The sequence below is a fragment of the Prorops nasuta genome, unplaced genomic scaffold, assembly GCF_024137725.1.
Source record: "Prorops nasuta isolate Cenicafe-Biocafe unplaced genomic scaffold, Cenicafe_Pnas_1.2 PNAS00013, whole genome shotgun sequence".
Taxonomy (NCBI): domain Eukaryota; kingdom Metazoa; phylum Arthropoda; class Insecta; order Hymenoptera; family Bethylidae; genus Prorops; species Prorops nasuta.
This window is the reverse complement of record NW_027116810.1, coordinates 3,087,599-3,095,475: the sequence shown is the minus strand read 5'-3', so window position 1 is coordinate 3,095,475 and position 7,877 is coordinate 3,087,599. Positions and strand designations below refer to the sequence as shown.

The 7,877-nt window shown below is 30.1% G+C and overlaps 1 protein-coding gene across 1 annotated transcript in view; it reads left to right on the top strand.

Moving 5' to 3' along the window:
* LOC136778025 (opioid-binding protein/cell adhesion molecule-like) overlaps positions 1–7,877 on the top strand; it is a 1,000,824-nt gene that overhangs the window by 965,993 nt on the left and 26,954 nt on the right. The gene's annotated exons all lie outside the window — the stretch shown is intronic.

Sequence of the window (7,877 nt, the reverse complement as noted above, 5' to 3'; positions counted from 1 at the left end):
AATTTTTGAATATACATCTCATTACTCTTTAGTAAGGATCTATTGACCACTTTTAACAATAGTTGTGATACTTTCCATGGCCTTCTTCATGCTCGAAATTTGAGATTTTAGAAGGGAAACGAGAATAAAATCACGTTTTCTCTTATATTTTCTTCTGTAACTTTTTGATTTGATTTCATATGTCTAATTGAACAACGACATTCGAAAACTGAGTTTTTAAGCATTCAAAATCACTACTGTAAGATTTTTTTACAATGCTTTTTCATGTATAGAAATACTTCCGAAAATGATGTTAAAAATGTGTTTATTCCGTCCTTATAGGGTTAACGTAAAACACAAAGCGGTAATTGCATTATGTTAATCTTCCGTATTTTGTATTATTTTTCATAATCGATACCTATTAGTGTATGATTGAACATAATATATCGCACAATGTTACTACCCAAACATGTGAAAAAATTTTATTTGAATAGGATGATTGGATGTTTGAATTTTGAACAATATATAATGCTTATTGCTTGAAAAAACAGGTTTATAAAGTTGATAATTTGTCCCCGTACTTGAAAAGCCGGTTCAAACTGTATCTTCAACCTATTCCCCACTACATATCTATTACTTCTTACGCAGAACACTGGTGAAGTATTCTCCCTCCATTTTGGTCAATATAGCGTGTCTTGTAATGCGAACACATCCTCCTTGACAACAAGAAAGAGGGAGGAAGCGAAGTGAGAAATGTTTCTTGTGTGGAGAAATTTAGAAGTCGAATTATTCTATCTGTGCAGATTACAAAAGTGCAAAAATCATCCATTTTGGTTACAAATTTGCAGTATGCAGACATCATTCTTCTTGAAACTTACAATTCATCTGTTGACCGGAACGGCACACCATGTTACAGCAATTTCCATGAAATAAAATTAAAATTATCAAAAATGTTATCACCTGAGTAAGATATATATTGGAATATTTAATAGAAAATAATAATCTTAAAATGGAATGTCGCAAGTGTGTTTCATAAAATAATGAAGAAAAATATAAGAATTTCTTTAATTCCGAAATAGCTTACAAAGGTAATAACATTATATACCTATTGAAATTACGAGCAAAACTTAGAATGTTGAGAAATTCAATAATTACAAGCCGGTAACAAACGCGACAGATAGTTTTGAATAGTATCACTATCAATATAAAGTTAGTATGTAGATACGTAATTTTTTCAAATATTATAATCAACTTAATTCAAATTTATTTTCAATCTTTTTATCATTCACATATAACTTAACGAAACATGGTTCATGTTATGCGGTTTATATTACTAAAACAATTACACATTATATTGAATTTCGATGAACAATGAAACTGTAGAGTAATATAAGTTATGAAAGATTGAAGGTTAGAAACCAAGTGCATTATCCTTAGTTATCAATATTGAAATGCCTTTAGATAATAGTGAGTTTTTGGAGAATTACGCTATTTCTTGCGTAAACGAGAAAAGCAAACATGCAGCTATTATTATAAACTATTTTTAAGATACCAGTAAATTTTTGAAAATTATTTGGCAACACATCCTTCTACCCAATGAAATTAAGAAAATAATGATTGCTCTGGACGGAGCAAAACTACCCAAATGCCTCTTATAAACAATATATGCAGAAATGCACCTGGGAAAAAAATTTTTCCAGTAATCCCCAATTCATGAAAATATCACTCTTTTCTTAATAATTTAATTGCTTATAAAGATGGTAGCCAAAAATATTTGTTAGATTCTTTGAGATGAATTGCTTCATAGTAAAAGTTCTTTACTTTTTGCTCATAATTTATAAGTCTGAATTTTTATTGATGTATGGAATTTATATTAAATAAAGTAACGGAAGTCTTTAGCATAGTTTTATAATTGCCAAAACAATTTTTTTATCCATTCTTCGACTTCTAATTTTCCTCATATTTTTTGTTTAAAATAGTGGTTTATTTTCAATATTATATGTATTTTTGTCATGATAGTTACCACGATTTTCTTTTCATGCAAATATTGTAGCTCGTATTTTTTACTAATACATATGATATAAATTAATGAATTATTTGAAAACATGAAATTAATATATTTGCTTCTTTAAGTATCATGTGCTTTCAAAGTAAATGAAATAATTAATTCTAAATATAATCTTACGACGCTGAAGCTAGCAGCTGATTTCTAGCAGCCAATACAAACATCTTTATCATAACTGTGCGCGTACTACGCTATCCGCATCAGTACTATCAGTAGATAACGTATAACATCGGTAGCGTGCCGTATGTAGTCACACGCATTCTTTATATGTGTCCGAAGCGATCCGTTGTATAAAAATCAATAAAATGTCAAGAAAGCACGTTATTAAAATTATGAAATATGCACTTTCTTTCTTCTCTCATAAAGAAGCTATACATATCAATTAAAATGCGGAACTCTCTCTGGCCAAAGTAATTAGTTAAACAAATTAAAAAAGATGGTATTGCGCGACGTATTCACAGCTTCTCCTACGTCTTCGCTGAGTTAAACCTATCTACCACGCAAAAAACACGCCTTAGCCTATTAAAAAAATATGCATCTTCTTCCTTATGAAATAAGGAAGAGATCTATATGTATTAAAAAGTGGAACCGGCAACGTAAGTTGTCGGAAGAAATTAAAGAAAGTGATAAAAGGAGAAATGCATTGAAAAAATTACGTTTTTAAGCAATCTCTTGAAAATTAAACATATCAGTCAATTTTTTTATTTTTGTCGACTATACAGCATTGTAGCCCTTAAAATGATGAAGAGAATAGTGTTTGTTAAATTACAAAAATTAACTGATATATTTAAATCTCAAGGTATTCCAGAAAAACCAAAATTCGCTGATGCATTTCACGTTATTTTGTTAATAAAAAACATTAAGGGGGTCTTCCTCCCTTATAAAACAAGCACTATTCTCTTCAGAATTTTATGAGTTATAATGCTGTGTAATTGAAAAAAATGACAAAAATTCACAGATATGTTTAAATTGCAAGAGATTCGTGAATAACGTAAATTCGCTGATGCATTTCATATTATTCTGTTAATAAAAACATTAAGGGGGTCTTCCTCCCTTATGAAACACGCACTATTCTCTTCAGAATTTTATGGGCTACAAAGCTGTGTAATCAAGAAAAATTAGTTTATATATTAAAATTGCTTTATTAGAGTAGTGTTAATTAATTTTCTCGTGTAAGCAATTTTTTGCTACATTTTTTTTATTATTTTTTGTCTATTTGGTTAAGAAAATATTTGGAAACTATTTAGATTTTTTAGAAATTTTTTGTGGGAACAGAAGAACGATTGTATATAATTTCTCACCATATGCAATCTCTTTACCATATCTGCTTACACACAATTAACATGAAAATGTTATAAGACAACTATTAGATGTCTTATGCAACATCATGTTTACTAAAGGCTATAACGTACTCCGTAATATTAATTTTTGCCTTTGTTAACAACATTCTGTTTTCATAAGTAGCAAATATGTATATGCTATTTTCTTATCGTACCAATATGATGGTCAGACTTATGATGTGATGAGATGTGTAACTTGATACATTTTTTATACGTTTTCGTTAATACAAACTATAATTTCTGTATTTTCCAATAAATAACTTTAATATTATTGATAACAAATTAGTCACATCTTTATGGTTAAAAAAAGTCCAACATCAACCAATTTATGCCGTGTTTGGACATTTTGAACTCATAAAAATGCAAATAATTTATTATGAATAATATTAAAATTATTTATTTAAAAATGCAGAAACTGTAATTTACATTATCGAAAACGTAAGAAATGTATCAGGTTACATATCTCATCGCACTGTCTTTTGTTATGAGATTGGCGTTCGGGTCTTGGAATAACACTCGGTAAAGCAATGTTTTGGTATAGACTGTTTACAAGTCTTAAGGCCTCTTAAAACTTAAAAAAGTGTAATTATTAATAGTTAAAAAATGAACCAATCACAGTTGAGAATTACGAAACTGATGAAATTGCCAGCTGTAATTGGTTCGTTTCCTTACTATTACTATCTTAATATATTTATGCGCTAAGGTCTGAAGACACCCGAGTCTAAAAAGACAGTTTGAACTGGGAGCAAGTTGAGGCTGGTCAAAGCGATCAAAGCTAAGGACGTGTATGTTACATGCATATTAGCTAAATATTAGCCATTTTTCCATATTTAATTTCCGATTTTTATTCGTGTGATGTGCAGATTGAATATTTAGATTAGTATCAGGTATGTATATTCGCATGTGATATTTACACTCGTTTATGTTATACAAATATTTTAAATTCCCTTTCGTAAAAATTAGATTAATTATAAAATGGCAAACGCTAATCAAGAAAAGCAGGAGTAAGAACTCGATATTTTTGCTGAAGTTGAACGCACATTAAGCGCTAGTTATTCCCGAGTACATTAAAAACATATTAAAAATAAACGGATTAGATAATAAAGTTTCCCTAGAATGTTTCGTTAATAAAGATGTTGTGGAAATTGAAAAATTTGTAAGGGAAGATCTACAACATATAATACCTGAGAATGAATATGACAAATATCTCGGGCCATATTATAAAAACAATCCTCACAAATTTAAATTTTTGATAGGTCATAGAAAACTAATCTTAAAAATATGTGAGCATTTGCGGGAAAATATTAAAAAATGTACATGCCTATCAGTTGGTAAAGAAAATGGACAAAAGAGAAATATAAATAAACCTATCCGTGAAGTGGGAGCAGCTCCAAATATAAGTAAAGAAAACGAAACTCTTAAAAAGCTGATAACGTCATACACAAAAGGAGCTCTTTCTAAATTAAAAAACCAAAAAAGTGAAGAAGAGCAAAAGACAAATTTAACTGTAGTAAAAAATATCGAATTACAATGTCAAATAGATATAATAGATCGATGCATGTCTTGTAACATTATTTGTGTATTTTGTAAAAAGTATTAAAAGTAAGTTGTAATATGTTTTTTAACACTATATTAAATTAGGAATTTCAGTATAAACAATCCACTAAAAATATTATATTTCTTCTTTAGATCAATCAATACAATAAAAATTTAAATTTTCATTGGTCATTGTCCAATTTTTACACTCATTTATTAAAATATTTGGAGTCATCTACGAATGTGTTATATGAGCGTAAAACAAAACGTGAACAGAGTATACTCCCGTTCTGCAACCCATTAACAAGTTCTGTGCAAAGGATAGAAGTAGAAGACAAAGGTGTGACAGAAGTCAACGTTTAAAAAAATCAATTCCACGAGTTAAGTGACACCGAAGATTGTGAGGAAGTCCATGTTCGAAAAAAATTAAAAACAGCAAAATATGATACATTTTGTAAAAGTTCCAACTCTCCGCGACAAGTTCCCAAATCTTGGAGAGACGTAAGGTTCAAGAGAAAAAGGAAGTATCTTTCACCGCAGACAAACTGCCTTCACTTTATTTCTTCCATCTACAACAGCTCACCGAACACTAATCGTAACGATCCTCACATAATATTCAAGTTGCGTCAGTGTATATGACCTTTACGCTCGCTTTCAAAACATTAGGATCCTATACCTTGTACGGTAATAACGTATAGATGCCTTACAATATATACTTGGCATGCCTTACAATTTATTCTAACAGATCCTGAATTGGAAATTGAATCTACCTCCTATTCAAAAAATAATACTAATGAAGATTTTGAAACTATGTCAAACAATCAGAGCATGTCATTGACCCAAAATGAGATTCGCGTAAAAATTGGACATAAAACTAAACAAAAAAACCTCTAAATGGTCGTTAGAAAAGTATTCTAGAATATCAAGAGCTAGACGCGCTAGAGAAAATATAGCTGAAATTGCCCAAAGTGTTATAACTAATTATTACGCGTCAATCGATGATTTGCAAAAGCTCATTATAGAAAACAATAAACTGAAAAACATGTTATTTGAGGAATCAGCGGTTTTACAATATAATTTCAACAAATCTAGTAAGGAGTCAATAGATCAAAAATTAACAAATTTCTTAAAATTATTATTAGAAGTTGCAAATTTGAATAGCATTAAAAAGTCAAACAAAGGAAATGAATACACGAATAAACTGAAACAATTTGCTAAATATTTGTTTATAGTTGGTGGTAGACTTTTGTATGAGATATTATATGCCAATATGGCAAATGCATTGCCATCCATTACTACTATTTTTAGATCCATGAAAAATATATCAATGGAAGAAGTTTATCTGCGCTTTAAAGAATTAAATTATTTTCTTGAATATAGAAAACTTCCAAAGATCATTTGGATGAACGAAGACGCTACCAAAATCACTGGTAAAATGGAGTATAATTCCCAAAACAACAAAATTGTAGGCCTTGTCCTACCATTACATAATGGTTTACCTGACAAAAATCCGTACGTGGCTACATCCGCAAACACTATTCAAAACTATTTTAAAACGGGTATAAGAGCTGAAAATGCATACGCTATAATGGCTCAAGCACCTGTAGATGGTAGTCCAGCATTTTGCATTTGCATATTTGGAACGGACAATCGATTTAAGACGGATGATTTGCTTTCAAGATGGAAAAAGTTGAAAATTGAAGCAAACAGTTTTGGTATTAAAATACTAGGCTAGTCATCAAACGGAGACCCACGATTGTTAAAAGGCATGAGATTAAGCTCCTTGTTTTGCGGTACACAAAGAAATTTGATATGGTCTGAATGGTACCACATGAATCCAAATGCAGGTGAAATCTGCATTCAAGACACGGTACACATTGGTACCAAACTAAAAAATCGCCTAACTCATCCAAAACTTATTTTACAAATTGAGAGCAATATTGCTTCTGTAGAACATTTAAAATTGCTTGTTGAACGTGTTTCCAAAGATAAACACGGCTTAGTAATTTCTGACCTTATAACGAATGAGAAAATGAATTTCAGTTCCGTAGAAAAAAACATATCACATGAAGTTACAAATTCGTTGCAAACTTATATCGAAAATAGTAACGCTACAATACTCTATTTAAAAATAATAAAATCTGTGTTAGATTAATTTTGAAATAGGTCATTACAAATAAGAGAACAAATTTACTTAATGTGGTATGCAATTTTTGTTTTAAGACTTTGGAGACAGTCTTTAAAAACTAATCAGGAATTAATCATAGTAAATAATATTATAAGTTTGAATGCATACGTTTGTATCGAAATTAATGGGCATTAGTTAATTAAATTAATACGAATGTACAGAGACAAAGACGAATTTAAAGATAAATCATTTACTCCATGGCTTTTTAGCTCACAAGCTTGTGAAAGTATTTTTCGAGCAACATGTTCGATGACTTCCACCTTTTACACTAGCGTTAATTTTAGTATGAAGGATATTTTGAGTCGCATGGACAAAATTGAATCTGTGAATCAAATAACGCATGATTTATCAAGAACATTTATTTTTCCGAGGGAAGCTTATTCATCGCAAAAGGGAAAAGATAATTATATAAATACAGATATTAATGTTATGTACACAAAATAAACGTACATAACCCTTACTACAATAAACAATACATTATTAATATTATTAATATTATTATCATTTAAAAACATAATTAATAAATCTAAATCTATTATAAATATATTAAAATATCAATAGCCTCATTGTAAAGGAGAAATATTCCTAAAAGCGACAAATTCCTAAGTGTAACACGAACCGCTTCACGCAGTTCGTTCACATTGTCGCCAAGGCTAAGTCCCGACACGTGCCAATGCACTTCGACGGCAGTCGAACGTTCTAGAACAATGACGCATTTGACCATCGGGACCCACAAATGTTACCATTTACGGTAATGTTTGACGCTGCA